Source organism: Mauremys mutica, chromosome 7 (genome assembly GCF_020497125.1).
Source record: "Mauremys mutica isolate MM-2020 ecotype Southern chromosome 7, ASM2049712v1, whole genome shotgun sequence".
In the NCBI taxonomy this organism is placed as follows: Eukaryota; Metazoa; Chordata; order Testudines; family Geoemydidae; genus Mauremys; species Mauremys mutica.
The window spans coordinates 5,148,007-5,167,561 of record NC_059078.1 but is presented as its reverse complement, the minus strand read 5'-3'; the positions used below and the strand labels follow the sequence as shown (position 1 = coordinate 5,167,561).

The following is a 19,555-nucleotide window of genomic DNA, read 5'->3' as shown; positions in this document are numbered from 1 at the left end:
CGTCCTTCATTTAGGACACACCTGACTTCTGCCTGAGCAGGGCAGTGGGGTTTGGAACATGTGTTAAACACGTCATAGAGGGAAATCTTATCACTTCACATACAATGTTGCCACACATTACCAGGACAATACTGAAAAAAGCAAATGATGAGTTTTCAAATGATACACGGCATCTTCTGCAGTGTAGTCATTGCCATATCGGTCCCAGGATATTACAGAGACCTGGTGAGTGAGGAAATATTGGACCAACTTCTGACCAATAAAAGATATTATCACTTACCTGTAGTCTCAAGGTGTACATTGTTCAAAGATCATTACAATAGCCTGCAGGATGTGAACACAGGAGTGTATTTCCTCACAACTGTAGAGAAAGTCGCTGCCCTAAAGAGCTTACAATCTAAATAGACAAGACAAAGGGTAGAAGAAGAGGAGGAGGATTTATCACCCTCCGTTTTACAGATGGGGAACTGAGGCAAGGAGAGAAGTAGTTACTTGTGCAAGAATTGTACCCAGATGTCCTGAGTGCAAGCTCAGTACCTTCACTGCAAAACCATCCTTCCTCTCAAGACAGGGAGCCACAGAACGATAACAGCTCCAGCAAAGGGATTCTGAGGAGAAAATTAAACCCAGCAAGTTTTAAAACTGCTTTCAAATATTTGTGGTATCCACTAATGCATGTTGATGTGAATCTTGCCAGATTTGTTGCCATGCATATTTCATTTTAATACAGATAAACAAACATCACCTCCTTTCAAGGTCTGCAGAGGTGTGAAGAGTGGTATGGACTTCAACTTCTCAGTAGCTTTGTGCAAACTACAATACCAAATGGCAATTTCATACAGTCTCCCTGAATGGAAAACCAGAATGACGGTTTGGGAACTTTTCAGCAAACTCCTTTGAACAACAAATACATTTTTTGCATTCAAGGATTACAGAAAAATTGGCAGCACTGCTATTACAGATCAAGTTACAGCAATGTCTCACATTTGTGCTATGAAAGCTGAGCGTTCCTTTTCTGTATCATCTGCAAACTCCTATACCAAAGAACTATAGTAACTGTTGCAGTTGTGTTGTTAAGTAGTTATGGTTTTAACTGAAAGTTAAAATGTACTATACATGCACATGATGTATTGTTAATTATGTCCAGGCTTGGCAGAATTTCATTTTTTTAAAATATAATTTCAATGGATATCAGTTTATTTTTAAGCATTTTTTCCTATTTTTATTAATTTAAATTTTCCCAGCTGACCAAAGTCATGGTGGGGCACTTAGACAATAGGGGGCAGACAATCTTGTAATGACAGTAGATGCTGAGATTCAAGAAGTTAAAACTTTATAACCGTTAACACAAATTGTCAGCATCACATGTCAAAATACACAAAGTAAATGTCTTTACATCAAACTCCAATACGTTCAAACAGCATTTTTCTTACTTTTCCTACTAGTAAATTTTGATTATCAGTGGAAATATTTATGTTGATTTGTTTGTGTACAGTGAAATCAAACATTTACTGATCTAATCTTTCCAAGCCTAATGACATCTGTGCACACTATGCAGAAATGTTTCAAACCTTCTATATGTCGAGAACTTCTAATCTGGTCCCATCAGGGTTGTGTTGAAGTGTCAGGTCTGGGGTATGGTAGGATAGGAAAACAACCAGATCCACTCAGGTTTGGATCATCTCTCCTCCTGTCTTTGGGGCTGGCACTAAGACTGTATGCCCTGCTCCTGCCAGCTGCTGCCACCTCTGTGCTGCATGCACACACACTGAGGTGAGTTGCAGCACCTGTACTTTGTAGCACACACCGCACAGCAGGGGGCGGCAGATAGCAGGAACAGGGTAAATGATCCCACACTTTCACAGGCCTTGGGTGGCAGGCCAGTCCTCGCCCACAGACAACCTGCCAACCTGAAGCATATTCTCACCAGTAACTGCACACCGCACTCTAGCTCAGGAACCAACCCATGCAACAAACCTCGATGCCAACTCTGCCCACATATCTACACCAGCAACACCATCACAGGACCTAACCAGATCAGCCACACCATCACTGGTTCATTCACCTGCACGTCCACCAATGTAATATATGCCATCATATGCCAGCAGTGCCCCTCTGCTATGTACATCGGCCAAACTGGACAGTCTCTAAGGAAAAGGATAAATGGACACAAATCAGATATTAGGAATGGCAATATACAAAAACCTGTAGGAGAACACTTCAACCTCCCTGGCCACACAATAGCAGATCTTAAGGTGGCCATCCTGCAGCAAAAAAACTTCAGGACCAGACTTCAAAGAGAAACTGCTGAGCTCCAGTTCATCTGCAAATTCGACACCATCAGCTCAGGATTAAACAAAGACTGTGAATGGCTTGCCAATTACAGAACCAGTTTCTCCTCCCTTGGTTTTCACACCTCAACTGCTAGAACAGGGCCCCATCCTCCCTGATTGATCTAACCTCGTTATCTCTAGCTTGCTTCTTGCTTGCATATATAAACCTGCCCCTGGAAATTTCCACCACTTGCATCTGAAGAAGTGGGTATTCACCCACGAAAGCTCATGCTGCAAAACGTCTGTTAGTCTATAAGGTGCCACAGGATTCTTTGTTGCTTTTACAGATCCAGACTAACACGGCTACCCCTCTGATACAGGAACAGGGTATGCAGCCACTGCAATGCCAACCACATGGGCAGGAGGTGGCATTGCTGACTCTGGTCGGGGCTGGGTTGGAAAACAACTGGATCCTCTCAAGCTTGGATCTGGGTGGGTCAGGTCTAATAAATAGGCCAAGCAGACCTCTATTTTAAGTGAAAATCCTACATGCTTTATAATGATATTAAAATAAACTAAATGGAAACAAATGTTCTCAGTCTTGGCCTACAAGCAAACCTCATGACTCACAAGAAAGCAGAGAAAGCTACTGAGGATCTGATGGACAGAATCAAGCAACTCCTTGGTTGGCCTTATACTTCTCCAAATGAAGGTCAAGAAAATAACACAGAAACCAGAAATCTTTCATTAATTATAAGTCAGGTTGTAAGGAAATACATCACGTACATTGGATTTTAAAAAAATCAAAATTAAAACTACCCGCTTTTGACAAGAGTACCTACAATAGCTAACAAGACCACATGTGTACATACATCGTAAAATGCCAGAAACTAAGTGGCAACATTATTGTAGTTTATAATTCTCTGAAGCTCAGTTGTCACTTGAATATTCATAAGTGAATTTTCCAAGCATCAAGTGGGAAATTGCAAGTGTCCTGTTAATGTCAGCTGGATTTCGGGGTAGAACTCCCCAAGGTGCCACTTTGATAACCCACCAGTCAAACGCTGTTAGTACAACAAAACACATTTGATGTGTCTCTTATCAGAAAAACACTCAAAACACAATTTTCGTAGCCTCTAAAACCATTTTATGTTAAGTCAGGAGTTAATAGCTGCCCATATGGCACACAACATTTTTGATTAAGAAAATGTTGAGACACCTGCATGTACTGCATCTGAAAGGCATCTATGACCTCTGCTGGAATGTGGGAAAACTGCAACTTTAAAATGAAAAAAATATTTCACCACAACCAATTAAAACACACAGCAGTTACTTTTGAAAGTCATTCCGTCTAGGTTTTTTCAAATAGTTACAGTGCCAGAGCGCAATGAAGTGAAGGTAGATTATCATTTGTGTTATTATAGTGTGAAGGAGCCCAGTCATGGACCAGGATCCTATTGTGCTAGGCACTGCACAAACAAATAACAAAAAGGTCCCGAAGAGCTTACAATTTAAGTATGAGACAAAAGATGGATACAGACAGATGGGGGAGTACAAGGAAACAAGGAATGAGAATGGTAGGCAGTGGACGCTGCACACCAGCAATGTAACGCTCCTGGAGTTCTTTTGTAGGCTTCACAGCAAAGGAGCCAAACTAAACATCAACAAACAAAATTCACATTACATTCAACATGTGATGTGCTTAGGTGTAAGGGACAAGAATGACATTCCAGCCAGAGAAGTTAAAATAAATTTAGGTAGGGCTGGATGAGAGTTTTCCATCAAATGTCCTTTTATAGAAGCATCGATTTGAGATTTTGCTGGAATGAACTTTCTGCAGAATTTTTTTTAAACACAAAAAATTGAAAATGCTCAAAACAAAATGGTTTGGGCAAAACCCAAACTAGTTTGGCTGCGGTGCCTCATGCTTCCGTTTTCCTCAAGGGGAGAGAGAGCGCCTTGGCTAGACCATATCTCCTGCATTGTGCCACTCCCTCTCTCTACGAGGTCCATAGAGAATGACAGCTGGAGACATCCCAGGTACTACTCCCAGGATGCACTGCAGCAGCACTTCAGAATCAAAATATTTCGGATTTTGGCCAAAAGCATTGCTTATTTGAATAAGAAATCCACATTTTAAAGACAGCTGTACCCCAAGCTACAGTTCAGTTTGAGACCCTTTCTTTAGCGCTGGCTTTAACCCACTGGGAATCCAGCATAAGAACAAAGTAACTCAGAGCACTTGGTAACAGACAACACTAAAGACCACAGGCACTGACTTCATCTGTTCCCAGGGGATGCTCGATCCCAACTCTGCCCCAGGCCCCACCCCTACCCCCACTCCGCTCCTTCCCCCAACCCCCCACCCTGCCTCTTCCCACCCCCACTCCACCCCTTCCCCCAACCCCCCACCCTGCATCTTCCCACCCCCTCCCCCAGCACCTCCTGCACATTGTGGAACAGCTGATAATGACAGGTGGGAGACACTGGGAGGGAGGGGGAGGAGCTGATCAGCGGGGCCCGCCAGTGGGTGGGAGGCGCTAGGGTGGAGAGGCAGGTGCTGAACTGTGGGGCTGCCGTGGGTGCTGAGCACCCACCATTTTTTCCATGGGTGTTCCAGCCCTGGAGCACCCACTGAGTCAGCACCTATGCTAGAGACCCTTCCGGCTTTCAGCAAACTGTGGGAGTGATGAGCCCAAGTGCTAAAGTGGACGTCACTGCAGCAGCTTCTCCTTTGTTTGTGTAGCTGCATCCCAGATCAGCCATGTGCTAGAAGGGAACCTGGATTTTCCTGGTAACCCCTTACACACTGGGACGCAAGCAGTACCTTTACACCTGGTCACACAGCACCCATCAGTTCCACACCGTGTACTTCTGTAGAGCCCAGGGGCCGAGGCAGGCCAGGGGGCAGCCCCGAGCAGTGGTCAGCTGTGTGCAGGTGGTCGGGTAGCCAGCTGGTTAACCCTTACCAGAGGCAGCCCAGGGCAACGGTTGGATTTCGCGCAGGGGTCAGTAGCTGGAAGATCTATTCCAAGGGGCCAGGTTCAGCGGGCTGGGGAGGCGAGGTGACAAGACAGGGTCAGGTGATGCAGCAGGCGGTCGAGGCAGCAAGCACTGGTATGGTGCTCAGACAGCTTCCTCTTCCTGCTGCAGTCTTTATATCGGCGAGGCACGCAGTGAGAGCACTGTCCATCCAGTCAGGGGCCTGGGGCGTGGCTGCTGTGGGCCCAGAGGCCGTTAGCACAAAGGCTGTTGGTTAAGGGCAGCAATCTGGTGCAGCACCTGCCGATTTAGCAGGCCTGAGCTCAATACTGGGGTCCTGACACCAGCCTCCTTTCTCACTGCCTAGAGGGGGCAGATCTAAGAGGAGGCCTGCGTTTATTTAACACAAATCGACCGAATGGCTTGTACGTGGTTAGCCGAAAGCCCAGCTCACGCCCTGTGTCATACTCCACAGCTGCGTATACTAGAGCCCCACTTCTATAAAATCGAGGGCAGCTGGTTCTGCAAGATCCCAGCACCCTTCAGCTCACTCCCTCCTTAGTCCAAAATGGCCTTGATTTATTTCCCTTCATGGCACCCTACGAGGCCCATTTGCTGTCTTTACTGTGAGGGAACGGGAAGGCTCTGGTGGGAGATCTTAAAAACGGTGGGTCATTGTTGGCTGCTGTGGCTAATGAGCAAAGGGTTTTTACAGGAGAGAGAGAGAGAGAGAGAGAGAGTGTGAGTGTGAGTGTGAGTGTGTGTGTGTACTCCTACATAAAACTTGGTATATTCCAAAACAGTGAAAACAATTCAAAGGTGGCTTGCCAGCCAGATGTGCCACCCTGATTTCATCATCAGCACCTTGGGAAGTCGGCTCTGCATTACAGCTAAGAGATGTAGTTATAATACAACCTTGGGAATACGGGGTGGTTTAAGGAGTCAGAGAGCAAAGAGACTTGCCCTCCAACAGAAAGGATATTCTGCTATAGCAGAAGTGAGACTCCTAAGTGAATCTGGAGTGTACTTAGAATGTCAATGAGAACCGCAGATCAGTCCATGCTTTCATATTCTTTTTATGTTATATATTAGTCTTCACTTAATTCTTGCACTTCATAATGAAATAATAACCTCCAGCTTGGCTTAGTGACCTAGCTGATGTTGTCATGTGTTCCCTGCTGTTTGGGATAGCCATCCTGAAAGGGAACTTCAAGCTCTAATACATATGGTTGACATGAGGGAGAGGGGATTGCAGACATCACATGCTCAGGATTAGATTTTCACCTCCAACTAGGGCCTGATTTTCAGAAGAACTCAGCTGCCATTTAGGCACCTAAAAGGCAGCCCAATTTCGGAAGCTGCTGAGAGCTGAATTCTTTTGAAAGAGCAAGTAGGGGCCACAGAGTCCTTCTGAAAATTCGAACTTCAGCGTCTGGGATCGGCTGATAAGCACCTTGCTGCCAGAGTATAGAAAATAGAGACATCTGATGACCTCCGAGCAGTCTGGCAGCGTGTGTGGCATGATGCAGCGATGGCTATAAACATCAGAGAGGGAATTTAAGGAGCCCTGCTTAAAGCACCTCCATCCAGTCATGTCTTAGGACCAGGAGGGTTTTGGCAGGGACAGACACCTTCAGCAGAGCTGACTGTAAGCAGAGCAAAAAGATAGAGAGCAAAGCTATTGGGAAGTTTCTTACCTCCATATAGTTCTTCTCTGACATATAAAACAAGGTTATTCACCAATCCTCCATCCACAGAATGTCCCCTCCCACATGCCACTACGTGGCAGGGCAATGCGCTCATCACATTGTCATAACAGATCAACCCTTTATTGTCTATCATGAATTATTCTATATGTCCAGTGACTGATTTGGGTAAACAATCAATTTGACCAACAAATTTCAAGTCTTTCTGTTCACAAACAGGATTGTGACTGTTCTAAATTACTGGCAGAATGATGAGTCCAGCAAGTTATACTTGGCCTGTAACCTGTTCATGAGCATTATGTTGAGGACATATAATATTCCAAATCTGGGCTACTTTGGTTGGACACAAGGTCTCCAGTACAATTTCTCTTCCCTAATTTGTTTTCTAAAAGCACAAAATTAAGACTTAACCTTCTGTGGTAACACTCCAAACATATGACACACAGTCCTCTTTGTGGAATATTGCGGTAGGTTATCACCTCAGCACAGTTTGGCGGGGGGGGGGGGGGTTCTTTAAAGTTACCTGGACCAATTGTCTTCTGACAGAGTAGGTCAGGCTCTCTTCCTTTTATTCCTTGAGACTTTCATGTTGAGCCTCATTACATTCTGTCTGAGTTGCTGAGGTTCCTCAAATGTCTCACATACCCTCCTGGTGTGCAGTTAGGCCTCATCTCTCATGGTGTATTAGTATTATGTTCGCACCCATTGGCTTCCAACAAGATTGGAGTCCCATTGTGCTGGGCGCTGCCCAGAGAAAATCCCAGTACTGAAAGGGTTACATCTCAGGTAGGAAATGTATTTGTTATCAACACTTAGTGATGCAACAGGAAACTGCTCAGAATGGCTTATCCATTTTGGCCACGCTAATTTACCAGCACGGAGAAACTTTTGGGAAGAGTTACAGGGAAAGTTAGCTCCACTGCTCTTCAAAAGAAATGTGTGTTCCTTTACAAGCACTTTGTTTTAGTTTTTTTCTTCCTGGTCTGTTCCTTCAATGCAGCTTGGTGGGGAGCTTGGGGAATAGATGAGTGAGAGGAGGGGGGAAAGAATTGATGGCTCTCTGATGGGTGCCGCAATAGGAAAATGCAGCAGATGTGGGGGTTTCCTCCCTTCTTCACACCTTCAATGTACCCAATGGGCTATGGCGTTGCTACACAGAATGAGATTTGTCCAGTAGCAAAGCCCATTTTTCAGAGACATCTTCACCCACGAAAGCTCATGCTGCAAAACGTCTGTTAGTCTATAAGGTGCCACAGGATTCTTTGCTGCATCTTCACTATAAGCATCACTTGGAACATGCATCTTGCAATGCACTGAAAGAAAGTGGGGTCTTTTTGTACTGTATTAAAAGCCCTTAAAACATCAACATTACTTCAGTCTGCAGGAGTATCTCTTAGCCTGCGTACAAGGAAAACCTGAGCTTCTCAGATGCTGCTGTGTGGTAAGCGCAGAGGACGGCAATCTGATTTTGTAACGGGGGGCATTACACTTCACACCACATTGCGTTTCCCCATATTCAAGTTCACTGTAAGTGGGTGTTTATATACTGATTAATGCAAACAAATACTGCTTTAGTTACATACTTGGTCAGCTCTTTTATGATGAGAGGCTCACATTCACAATGCAGTCAATTCATCTCACTGATGACATCAAAATTATTTAGGAAAAAAAACCAAACCACATATTCCAAACTGAGAGACTTACATTATTCATATGTTCCTTCACTGTTTAAAGTGATTGCAAATGAAGCAAGAGCAAACAGAGTGTCAGAGAAACAGATAAACCTCCTAATGGCCGACATCTGTGAAACACCCCTCAAATTAAGACTTTGAGTTTGGATCCATTTACATCACGACAAAGTATGCAATTATGACTTAGTTGATTTCAGCACCAGCCTACAGCACATGGTTTTCAGAAGCAAAGGTTTCTTTCTTTGGAAGCTTTCCAAAGTCCTGATTCACCATTACAGACATCTGTAACGTATTAAACTGTGCATTTGTTATCCCCAAGCACTGAGAATAATGTCCTCTGTCTAAACAAATCTCACTATTACTTCAAAAAACACTACAGAATAAATATTACATATCCAAACTCCGCATCCAAGCAGCGATAGCAGTCCTAAGGGAACTGGATGGGTGAGTTTGCGGAGATATATGGGACCAGATTTTTAAAATATCTCAGCTACCACTGAGCCCTTCCTCCCCCCAAAAATGGATAGATTTTAAAAAAAAAAAAACCTCCAGCACATTGTCACAATGGAAACTGGACTCTTTAAAAATCTGGCTCTGTTTTCTGGGTGCCAAATATTTGAAATTCTGGTCCTTGGAGATTGATTCAGGCCTCAGATTTGTAATATTTTCTATGGACAACAGTAGGCTTTGCATGATGGATGTTTATATCGCAGGTTAGCAGATGCTTTAAAGCAATGTTGCACAGATAATAATGATAGCTCAGGTATTTTCAGGTAATATACGGCAATCTGTTGGCCTGCGTAGCCCAGCCTAGGGAATGCAGATACTTTTTAATGTGGCTAATAACTCAGTTTATGAGTGGATAAACAGAATCCATCATTCACTGTAAATGTATCTGCCCTCTGCAGGGCTGGGATCGGAACCTGTGGCTATAGGGGAACGGAGGGGGGCAACTGAATAAAAAACGCAAAACACACTCGCCGTGTCAGAGAGCAGCCACACCCTAGCCAAGCTGCATGTTCAAAGCATGCTGCAAGCGGTCCTCCCCTCCACCAGAACTTGGCAGGAAAATACCCAACACCCTTTGCATATTCACTTTGGGTGCATATCTCAATTAATCACTTTACCAGCAGGCGCAATGGTGGAAACAGTGAATATTCAGTGAATAGTGTAGATAGCAAGTTTTAAACTCAGGATCGCTAGTATGTGCAGCAGATGCCTGGTCCCTTAGGAGTTGAGCAGCGATTAGCTGCTAGTGTATGCCTGCCCCCAGCTTGCTCCCCAAGCAGCAGATTTCCGAGAAGAAATAACCCATTACCAAGAAAAGCCTGCCACCAAGAACTGTGGCTCCCCAGTTCTGGCCCTATGCTTCCCCAGAGCCACAGAGCCCCAAAAATCAAAGGATTTGGAGTCATGAGGAGAACATTGCTTCCTCCCTTCCACTTGTTCATGGCAGTGTCTGCCACACATTGGGTCTCTCCCCACCATGTACAAGAGGGGAGCAGGGGGCCCTACAAATGGGCATTATTGGTCATTATTATTATTTGAATTGTGGCCAGGCTTCCTGGCACCTATCAGGATCAGGCCCTCCTTACGCTAGGTGCTGTACAAGCGCAGGAAGCGACTTGTGCTGACAAGTTACAATCTAATCCAATTAAGACTACATTCTATTGTCACTTACATTGACCACGCGTTTCATGGACATTACCCTTATAGGAGATTAGCGGGACATTGACAACAAAGAGCCACTTTTACTCATAAAGTTACAGGCACTTTAAGCAAGGGGAATGGGAACGTCAGCCCATCTCCAAAGTAACAAATGTCCTGTTGCCATTTCCAGCTGCATTCCATTAAAAACCAGTTCAGATTGAAACAAGGCACATGGTCAGAATTTTTAACAACAACCCTCGTGTATTTAAAGAAAAAATGCACTACCTGGATTCCGCACCGTAATGCCCTTGAAGTATGCAGTGTGGAAATATACCCTTCATACGTAAGAAACCATGAACAAAATAAGTCCTCCCCTCAAACCAACACTTTTAGCATCAACTGAGTCCGTTAAACTTGGGGGTTGTCCCAAAGAATCATCTCACTAACCTTCCCCCAAGCTCTAAGGGCTGCTCTGGGATAGTGGATGGACAGGAATTGTTTATACTGGGGTGAATGGTTGATCGGGCAACTTGTTTTTCCACAGGCCTGTTCAAAAGTCCTAAAAAACTGTCCTCATCTAGCTGTGCATTAGGAGAGCAAAAATATTCTACATATAGGCAAGAATTGTGGCAATTATATTTGGCTTTAAAAAAAAAAGATTCTGTACAAGCAGGATGGGTTTGATTACTGACAGCATAAAAATCCCCAGGACACTCTATCGGAGTATGAATACTAAGACAAGTCAAATTCAAGGCCTACTCTTCTTGACTGTCTCTTTTCACCTCCAGGCAGCTACAAACATCCATAGACTCCCCACTCCCTTCCCAATTTTCTTTCTTTTGTGGCTGGAAAAAATGTAAGCATCTTAAAAAGGTTACATAAGGCAATAAATATTCATTATAGAAACATTTGCTTTTGCATGTTTTTTACATAAATACAAAATGTTTGTAGACAGGATTTTCACATTGAATATTCTTAACGACTGAGTGCTAGTCTCATTAGCATAATCCAACTCTGCTGTGCACATGCAATACACATCAATCCACTTTACATATAAGATTCTGATAGGGTGAATTTCACCTCTGGGCAGTGGACTACCACAAGGCCTATAGACCATTTAAATCCCACTTAAGTCCTACTGGAAGACCTGTGGACCTAAGTGGGACAGGATGGGGCCCCATCTACACAGGGCTGAATTTCATCACAGTGCATGCATGCTGAATGCTAATGGTTATATGCGCCTTGAAAACAGACTTGATTGTAGGGGGAATCCAATCGTCTGTCAATAGTTTTGAGGTGTCTAGACACCTCAGCAGGCCTTATACAAGGGTGTGAATAGCACAAATTGAGATTTTTTTTTCAGTTCTTTGTGTGTACTCCCCATAAAAATACGAGCAACTGAATTTTACCAATATGAGCGTCTGTACATCCACAATCAAACACACACAGATTAATACAGAATGTTAATGTTCTGCCACTAAGTACTTCAACCCAGTATTCTCCATTCATTGGTGGGTGGGTGGGTCCATTATGTGTGTATGAGTTTGTGACAGCCCCACATGAACAGGGTATGTGAGGGTCTGAGGGAAAATGGGAGACATTGGAAACATTCTCCCAGTAAGTAATTTGTTTCAGATTATGCACTCAGCTCTAATCTCTGCATAGGTTGTGTTTTTATAGCCTCGTTATTAAACCCCTCCCTCTTGTGTCTATTTAGGGTGACCAAGTGTGAAAAATCAGGACATTTTTTGGGGGAAGGGAGATAGTTGTGTCTCTAAGAAAAAACCCCTAAGGTCGGGACATCTGGTCACCCTATGTACATAAGCATAGCCGGGCGGAGGACGGGGAGTCTCCCATATATTCGAGCCATAGTTTTTTTCAAGATCTGACATTAGTGTCTTCATACTGAGATATTAGACTTCAGGGCCCTGTCACTGCTTTTGGTATCAGTTTGCAGAGACATAAGGTACGTCTTCACTACCCGCCGTATCGACGGGTAGCAATCGATTTCTCGGGGATCGATATATCGCGTCTCATCTAGACGCGATATATCGATCCCCGAACGCGCTCCTGTCGACTCCGTAACTCCACCAACCCGAACGGCGGTAGCGGAGTCGACATGGAGAGCCTCGGACATCGATCCCGCGCCGTGAGGACGGTAGGTAATTCGATATAAGATACTTCAACTTCAGCTACGTTATTCACGTAGCTGAAGTTGCGTATCTTATATCGATTTTCCCCCGTAGTGTAGACCTGCCCATAGCTACAGAGCCTTTGTATTCCAGCACAAGGACGCTCCCTGAGAGGTTAGAACTGACAAGTGTAGCCGATCTTAGGGGATGAGCATGCTATTATTTTTAAGATAGCTAACACCCCAATATCTCCCCCAGTAGAATTCATAATTCACCACTGAGATAATTATAAATGTGATTTATCTATGCCAGTATACCTCTGGTGTTAACATATCTGAGGTTAGACTCAGCTCTGTGTAATTCTTCCTTTTACAGGAAAGACACTCAATGAGCAACTGGAGTGCTCATCTGAATTCAAACAACTAGGAACATGCATGGGCAATCTCAGATACATCATCTTTCCTATGCACACATTATAAATAATCATGCAGAAGTCAATATTCTGTTACTGCTACCTACCATTACCTAGCTCTCAAAACACACCAGGTTTTGCTTCTGCAAAACCCTAGACAGAAATATCATTTACTTCATTTGATCCTCACCAGTAAACAATAATACATTTTGTGGAAGTGAATGCAAAGGGATCCATTAGCAAAACTGGGACAACCAAAAAGTATGCATGTTTTTCTGAAAGATAACTATTACAGGGCATTATATAATCTTCCACCAGGTGTCACCAAATTCTTGAATAATATAGATCAAGTTTTCTAGTGTGTCTTTACAGGAGCCAGGATGTCAGGTTCTTATTTGCCACACATACAAATAGCAAGCAAAAAAAGAAAACCTTGTCTAATTTAAGAATTGTTGGGGTTTCTTTTAAATAGTTTTCATTATTTGAGTGTCCAGAAAGTTACTTTATTGGCTGTTTATTTTGTTCATGCCCCATTACTCTGATTTTTCACCGTTTATAAAAAGAATAAAAGAACCAATGTGTTTGTTTTAGTTACCTCCCGGGGCCGGAGGAAGCTCAGCTAACTGTTGGAACGCACTATGTCACAGGTTCTAAGTGAGCGTAATGGAAAACAGAGCCCCGGTTCCATGGTTCTGACCGGAGTCAGTGTCCCCAAAGTTTCCCCAGGCACTCATTGCCTATTTCAAACTATTTTTGTTCTTGTCGTCAAGGCATGCCCTCCCCCCCAAGATGTGAACACTCTAACCTCTTTATTCAACCATACTTTTTATCTGGCTTGCCTCAAAACCCTCCTGTGAGATTGGCAAGAATTATTAACCCTGCTTTATGGGAGAAACTGAGGCAGAGAGGTTACGGTTCAGATTTCCAAAGGGCCTCATTTTGGGTGCCCACTTTTAGAAGATTTTTCAGAGGTGCGGAACACCTACAGCCCCAGTTGTGAAAGCTGGGTCTAAAGCCAGGCATAACACCCTCACCCACACAGTTAAGGGGCACTTCAGAAAAAAAATTGGTGTTAAGTGACCAACTGTCCTCAAATCTACACTGTGTGTGCGGTCATTGCTCCTTCCAGTGCAAACCAAGCTTCAAACCCGAAGAGCCAAGACAGCAACAGATGGGATCGCTGAATACCAGGAAAAGCAACAACAGGAAAAGAGAAAGTATCTTTGGGATATTCTTCTATATCAGTCCACATGTGACCTTGCTAAAAACCAAGCCACAACATCAACTGAGGAGGAGGGATTATTGGCCTCATGGGTAACCTGCAAAGAAGGCAGTGGCAGGCGGTAAAATTTTCCAGTCTGTCCTAGCACGGGGAGAAAAGACGAAGGTGTCGTACATGAAAGAGGCACCATGGCACTAACTCTGGGCATGCTGCCATAGCACTAGATGCCTAAAGAGACAGCCACACGGAGATTATTTTGAAGACGATCAGCAAGGAAACATTTTTGCAGTATCCTGACTCTTGTCTTGTCAGATGAAAGATGCTCCCTGTATGGGCTCAGAACTATTTGTTTGTTAAGTTCCGATCCGAACTGCCATGCATAAAAAAAGTTTATCTGGGACCGTAACTTCTTTCCTGGTCAATAATCCCTACGTTCCCTTGCTGAAGGGAGTGAAATCTTGCAGAACAGTTTGTGCTAGGACAAACCTGAGACACTGGAATATGCTAATGTTTTCCTCCCAGAAGCAGGTTTTTTTCCTTTGAATAGAAATCCTGTCAGCCCCAAAGAAAATAGGCTTGTTACTCATCTCTTGAGTGAGAGTAAACTTCTTGCTGTGGCGAATACTGCCACATTTAGGCTTAGAAGGATTAGATTTTTATCAGTAAAGGTCAGTAAAACTCAATTTCACTGTAGACAAACAGACAAAATATTTCCACCCATAGAAATTTACTGATAGGCAAAAGAAAAATGCTGCTTGAACTCACTGGAGTTTGATTTATGGATATTGATCTTGTATAATTTTGACATGTGATGTTGACAATTTGTATATTAAGTTATAAGAACTTTAACTTTTTGAATCTCAGCATCTGCTGTCGTTAAATCATTGTCTCACCTCCCCTTCGTTTTAAACCCCACCATCAATTTTGCACCACTGTGACATTTACATTTATAAAAATTTTAAAAAAAAGCAGCTTCACGCACATAATCCATGAAAATTATAAAATAAAAATCAAACTCTGCCAAGCCAAGCCATATTCTTTGCTATTGTTTACGCAAAGCACAAAGGTCGGGAGCAGTTCTGCCCACACCGCTTTAGAAGACACACCCACGGACACTGGACATTTTTGCAGACCTCACACAGAGATGGTGAATTACTGAACCAGATACGAAACCACAAATGACCGAACTATGGGTCACTGCCTACAGAAATGCTTCCCTTTTGGGAGGGAAACTTGACCAGCATTCCCAAGCCCTCTGCGACAAGCTTAAACTTTGTTCTACACCAAGTGCCTTGAAAATTTCTGCAATAGCTGCATGTACATATAAAAACTTCTGGAGATTTTTGTTCAATTAAAAATGGAAATGAGTAATTCAATCTCTTCAAGCAATAAAAGCTTGTGACGTATTCATTGTGAAGATGTTATGCAGGCTCAAAACGTGAATCATGCTATCAGCATTTGCAATACAAACATTGAAGCTGCATTGTAGAAAACGTTGGGTGGGAGCGGGGTACTGGAGGCTCGGGTTCCTGAATGCCAGAGCTTCCGACAGCCAGAAAGCCATAGACGGTGGTGTGTGATTGTAGGAGAAGCGTGTTAGTTGAATGGTAGCAGTGGTATGGATATCAGTGTAGTGATCCAGATATCAACGGTTTCGGTTAATCTATCGTTAGTGTTAGAGTGTGCGGTCAGACAAAACCGTGCAGTTACACTTGTTTCAGTCAACCTGCCGACTCGGGAATGTACTTCGGCTACTTTTGCACTTGGAAGATTCTCTCAAACCCACAAAGGGCTAGAAACATTTATTGTAATGAAACGTGAGACTCTGCTGCACCAAGTCTGCAGCAAGATGAGGATTCCACAGCAACCACCACTCCCCTGGTGTCAGGGACTAGCTAGCACCTGACTTTGGCTGTGTCAACATGTGTGGATGATGCGAGAATCTCCCAGATTCTGCCCCAGTCCTGGAACGGTTTGTGTGTGGGAGCACTGCTGGGCCTGTGTGCAAACAATTACAGGATTGGGGCCTTGGTACACACCAAGCATATAAATTATTAAACAATCTGCTCAGAGCAAATTTCTTCTCCAGATTCACACCTCAGCGTGTTCTACATGCATAAAACAAGGAAATAGGGGTTTCATCTCAACTGGGGCCTCTCAATCCTACTGGAATACAAATATAGATCATAGAAGATTAGGGTTGTAAGAGACCTCAGGAGGTCATCTAGTCCAACCCCTTGCTCAACGCAGGACCAACCCCAACTAAATCATCCCAGCCAGGGGTTTGTCAAGCTGGGCCTTAAAAACCTCTAAAGATGGAGATTCCACCACCTCCCTAGGTAACCCATTCCTATCAACTCCTAAATCATATTGTGTTTAGTTGTTTTATTGGTGCTGTGTCATGTCAAGCCAAGCACCATGATAATATGCCCCTAAATCAAACAGCATTACAATGTTATTGGGTCAATCTAACGTACGACAATAAAGCAGCTTTAATATGTTAACAATTTGGAATCAGATTAATGTTGTATTAGACTAATAGTGTTGATTCCGATTAATCCAGATCAATTGCTCAGCTCCATTACTTCAGATTTTTTTTTTAATTTGATCCATAGCTAGTGAGTGGAACATCCCACACTCCAGGCTAGGGACTCACGAACCCTTTCAAATACTCAGGCTTGTGGATAAATTGAGCACAGCTTACCCAGCCTGACTATACAATGCAAACTAAACCCTCTAATCCTGTATGATGAGATTTTTCACGCTGTATTAATATGGGGGACGCCACAAGAAGAGAAGCTGCATCTGTGCGGCAGGGTCCCGAAGCACTTTTCCACGTGTGAAAACGCCGGCAATTCTTAAATGGTTTAACACAGTGAGGAACATTTTTAAACCATGCACCCAAATGACATCTGCAAAATACATGTCAGACTGCACAGAAGGCTGCCGTTGGGGATGTTTGCAAAAGTGCATGCTTCCAGCTGGACGAATAACACCTCTTGCCCATTATCCGGTGCCTGCCTTGCCCTGTGATTTTGAACATCTGGCCTTGTGTACCCCACATCAAGAGAGTGCTGTATGGCACGACTTAAACATGCACATCTCCTAACAAAGCTTAAAAATCAGCTCAAAACACAGGGTTGTCCTAATACTGAGGTCTTTGAACTGAGTGATTATAGTTTCTCTTTATCTCCAGTCTCCACAATGTTTCTTCCAGCTGGAAGCTGTAGGCTTACCCTTAAGGATAGAACACACATGGGAAAACAAAGAATCTTTTATCTTGTTACTGAACGGAGCTGGGACTGAATGTAGCCAGTAGTCAGCAAAGTCCAAGTTGTTCACACTCTATCAAAGTTAGCCTGGCAGCGCTACAACAAATACACAGTGGAGCAATGGCTCTCCAGGGGGCAATTCCATACAGGCTTTGAAACTCAAAGCAGAAATGTTTAAGTGTGGGTGCCTATGCCTGGGCATCTGAAGCCATGTAAAAAGCCAGTAGGCACTCAGCGTCTCTCAGAGTCAGTCAGTCCGCTTTTACGGATGTGCTTAAATACGGTGTATGCACCCCGGTCTGCAACTACACTGAACAATACCATGGTTTGCAATGTGAAACAGGAGCATTATTGTAAAACTGCAGAAGATATTTGACATAAAGGGCTGGGGCAGGTAAAAAACCAAGCTGTACATCAGTGGGAATATTGCATGCAGGAAGGACTCCAGAGCTTGGAAGAAGAACGTGTGGTCCAAGCTCAGAACAGGCTGGATCAGCTTCCATCCCACACCTCTGTAACTGGGGAAAAAACACAGGCCTACGATTAGGGGTGAGGTCTCCAATACCAGATGGCCCACAGCAGAGACTCTGCAATGCAAGTTTCAAAGTCAGCTAAAGGAGTTAAGGGCCTAACTCCCCCAGGCTTTCAGGGAGAGCTGGGCACCAAACTCCCAGAGATGTTTTTGAAAATCCCTCCCTTGGGGTTTGCCATATTCCATCTAACACACCTTTCCCTTCTTACTTAGGCTGCTAATTTAGATATCTTGGCAACAGTTTGAATTCATAGGTCCTTTTGGCGTCAATGCCGTTGCTTGAGCAAACTGGTTAAGCAACGTGATCTGGATCCCTTCCCCAAAGCAATTCATATCAATGCCAAAAAGCTGCTCTAAGTTTTCCAATGGTCTAGGCATCCGAAGTCAGCACCTAAACTGTATTGGTTGGGAAAAGCATTATAACTATGGCCTGAAATGATGCATCTTAGTAGCGCATGGGCTATTCACAAAGCTTCACTATAAAGGGCAGAGATGCCAGAACATATTAATGTTTTTGAGCATTACAGATCAAAATGCTGAAGAATTTGCTGCAAAAGGCAGCTCTGGAAGTTATTTACCAACCGCAACTCCAACAGGATTTTCTGTTGAAACACTAGACCTTCGGGAATTGTGCTACGTCTGCCTAGTTTAAAAACCAACAACAAGGGGTGTTCCCACTGACACCCCCATTCTGGCCCACCTTTACAGTACAGATCAAGAAAATTGAATTTCAATTGATCCCATCACCATTATTACTAACGTTAGGACAACAGCCTGCCACCACACAAGCTGATTGCTTTCTGCAAAGCTTCTGATTTGTTCTGCTTAAATTTTCACATCGAAAAATGCCAGGGAAGGACCATGAGATCAGTGTTCACTACTTAGAAACACAGGGCGGAATTGTCAAAAGCACTTTTTGATTCCAAGTCACTTGAGAGCGTTCAAGTTGAAAGAGATGAGGTAAATCAAACTAAGAATGTCCACACTTTTTGCACCAGACGACGTTAACCTTTTAAGCAAATTTTGAATTCAACTGGTGTAGCTCTGAATATGAACAAAGCCTGCTGTTATTTTCTTAAGCAGGGGCTGCTCTAGGAATTGCACCGCCCCAAGCAGGGCGGCACGCCACGGGGGGCGCTCTGGCGGTCGCCGGTCCCATGGCTCCGGTGGACCTCCTGCAGACGTGCCTGCGGATGCTCCACCGAAGCTGCGGGACCAGCGGACCCTCCGCAGGCATGCCTGCGGGAGGTCCACCGGAGCCGCCTGACGCCCTCCCGCGGCACGCCGCCCCAAGCACGCGCTTGGCGCGCTGGGGTCTGGAGCCGGCCCTGTTCTTAAGCCAAACCTTCATTCAGCCAGGATGAATAAACCGGTGGTAGTTTGGATTTCCATTTTCTGACTAGTTACATGTTTTGCTACTGATAAGACACCCTGCTACTAAGAAATAGCCATTTATCAGTGTTTGCTGGAATATTTTAATTCATCGCATGCTTTTGGAGACCATGTAGGGGTTCAGAATTCTGAACACCCTAGTCACATGACATTTTGCCATACAGCTGCTATTTATGGTGAACTGTTATCCTCAATACTGCACTGGGCCTTGAGCTAAGAAAGCGTAAAATCCATTTCCACGCTGCTGATGGTGCCGGGGGAACAAAACCTCTGCTCAGAAACATTGCAAGC

The 19,555-nt window shown here is 44.0% G+C and overlaps 1 protein-coding gene across 1 annotated transcript in view; it reads right to left on the bottom strand.

Annotated features, from left to right (window-relative positions):
* The window catches only part of SYNPR (synaptoporin), a 170,691-nt gene that overhangs the window by 100,520 nt on the left and 50,616 nt on the right, over positions 1–19,555 (bottom strand). The gene's annotated exons all lie outside the window — the stretch shown is intronic.